Source organism: Rhinopithecus bieti, unplaced genomic scaffold, assembly GCF_001698545.2.
Source record: "Rhinopithecus bieti isolate Rb0 unplaced genomic scaffold, ASM169854v2 scaffold_16604, whole genome shotgun sequence".
Lineage (NCBI taxonomy): Eukaryota > Metazoa > Chordata > Mammalia > Primates > Cercopithecidae > Rhinopithecus > Rhinopithecus bieti.
In genome coordinates this window covers 346,940-349,395 of record NW_016808859.1, presented here as the reverse complement: position 1 = coordinate 349,395, position 2,456 = coordinate 346,940, and the positions used below count along the sequence as shown (strand labels likewise).

Here is a 2,456-nt window from a genome sequence, read left to right as displayed (position 1 = left end):
ATTTAAGAGCTCTGAGATGCTGTTCTGGGAATATATTGTTAAATACCTGAATAATGTGCTCCACTGCTGGAACACTTAGGGTTTCTTTACAGTAACTTAGAGGTTAGTTGAGATTCCCAGTTACCTTGCTGAGCTCTGCAGAATTTCCCAGGGAGATTCACCTGAATATCAAGTCTGGCTGCTAAATTCATGGCTTCCTCAAATCAAAACTCCTCATAAATTTTCATGTTTTTCATCACTTCATTAAGTGAACGCAATACAGCAGTCAAACTACTGGCTGCAAAGAAGACATCAGAAGTTTGCCCCTGGAGATTTTTTTTTTTTTTTTTTACCAAGGCTCTTATAAAAGTTAAGACATTTTAAAGAACAGCAATAATAACCATGAAATCAAAATCTGTTACTACACTGCAGAATACAAATGCTTGGGCAGATACACTGTTATACCATCTAATATTTGTGTCACTTATGCCATCTAAACATAAAACAAGTACTTGCAGGAGGTCCACTAAAATTTCAGAATCATCATCCCTGACTCTTCACTGAGAATGACAAATTCCCTTCAGTTTGTTTACCGCTTTCTTCATTGTTCTGAAAAAGAATAGAAATTACATTGTAAAGTCCTACAAGCAGTTGTGGTGATCTATGGTAAAAAGAATAAACTTCCTCAATTGCTCCTAATGCAACAGATACTCCCATAACAGGTACTGATTTAGCCCAACACATATTTAAGGAACAATAAGATCAGAGTGTGTAGCTAGCTTGAGGAGTGTCACTGCTAGAATTCTCTAAAACTCTACAAGTGACAACTTTCATTTTGGAAGAAAATCCACTAGAAACAATGTAAGCCTGGCCACGACAGTACTCCATATTTGGTCCCTGCTTCTCAGTTGTCACAGTGTAAAATTTCACAGCCAAAATTTCCGCATCAGGTTCATAAGCCAGGAAGTCTACAAGTTCCTCTCAGTTTATGAGATTAATCAATAAACCTCACCAACACAGGTTAGATGCTCTCACCTGCTATGTCCACTACATTGTCAGTGATAATACAAAAGAAGTGTGAGACTCTCACTTCTCTGAGAGTTTCTCTATGAATACACCCCTCACAGATCTCTAGCGTCTGTTTCTGCTGTGTTTTCGAACATAACAATGTGTTAATTGCTGTTGTCTCGAAGAGCTTTCTCAGGACCTCCGCACCAGAATTTATCAGGCACTCTAGCAGTGCTTGAAAGTTATCTGGAGTAAAGAGACCTCCTGGGATTTCATTAGCCTCATGTCCATTCAGTGACACATTTTGCTTTCCCATAACAATCAAGACTTCAAATAGAGATTTTAGGCATTCTTTGTTTGCCTTGTCTTCAAGGGTCACAGGTAAGATGTCCTCATTTTGCTCTTCATCCCCTTCTTCTGTAGTAGGGTTCTGAACACAGCTGTTGTTAGTTTATGTTTTTGTTCCTGTTCTGAAGTTTCACAATTTTTTCTCTGTTTCACTGTCTTGATTTCATCTTCATTGAATTCTTTTATTTGTTTTCTGTGTCTATTATTTGAATTGTTTAAATGATTGGTAAGATCAAATATTTTTGGTATTGCATTGTATTGAAGAACAGTCCTATAAGGACTCTCCCAATTACTTCACAAGTATCTGCTTCAATTAATTTTGAGAAATACAATAACCCAATCATTCTGAATTTTTCTGATGTTTCTGTAAAATTTACATTTCTACAGATCACAGAGGTCTCAAAGTATTTGGCACATGATCGATAATGTTGATTTAGTTGGTCAGGCATTTTATCTTCTAAGTCTGCTCTGCAACAATTCTTCACTCACTTCTGGGCTCTGACCTGATAATGCAAGAACTTGAAGAAGGCCAGGTCCAACCACATGCTCCTCTGCTTGCAGTTGGGGGCTGCACAAAAGTTCAGCATCATGCCCCCCACTCCCAGCCTCCTCAGGGCAGTTTCCCCACCCATCAGGACTTGGGAGGCCAGCCAGGATGGCTTCACAGGGCCAGTGGGTTGACTGATTTTGAAAACGATGCTGAAGTAGAGTTTTAGGTTGGAGAGGAAGTGGTACCATTTAATCTAGAGGTATGCTTTTCTTTGTATAAAACAATAAGCAATGAATGGGCAATTTGATATCAGTGTTATAAATAAAGCACCATAAACACATGACATAGAAAAAATGTAAAATTGTTTCTACTTCACCTTTAACTATCTGGCTAAAGGTTTTGAAGTCCAAAAGTACTATTTCAAATTTCTTAAGAAAGAGCAACTACAGAATGTCTATGTAAATTCCACTTGAATGATTTCACCAGATTATGAGGACCATTTCCATCAATGAGCCACAGAAATCTCCACGGTGTTATTGTTAGGATATTGCTTAACCCCAAGTTTTCTTTCCAGAATAATGGCTTTTGTGCCTCTGCTTCTGAAGTATTTCTTTTTCTTTTTTTTTTTTTT

At 37.7% G+C, this 2,456-nt stretch overlaps 1 pseudogene; it reads right to left on the bottom strand.

Annotated features, from left to right (window-relative positions):
* Positions 1-359: 359 nt before the first annotated feature.
* Positions 360-1,922, bottom strand: LOC108539162 (52 kDa repressor of the inhibitor of the protein kinase-like; annotated as a pseudogene).
* Between the last annotated feature and the right edge of the window lie 534 nt (positions 1,923-2,456).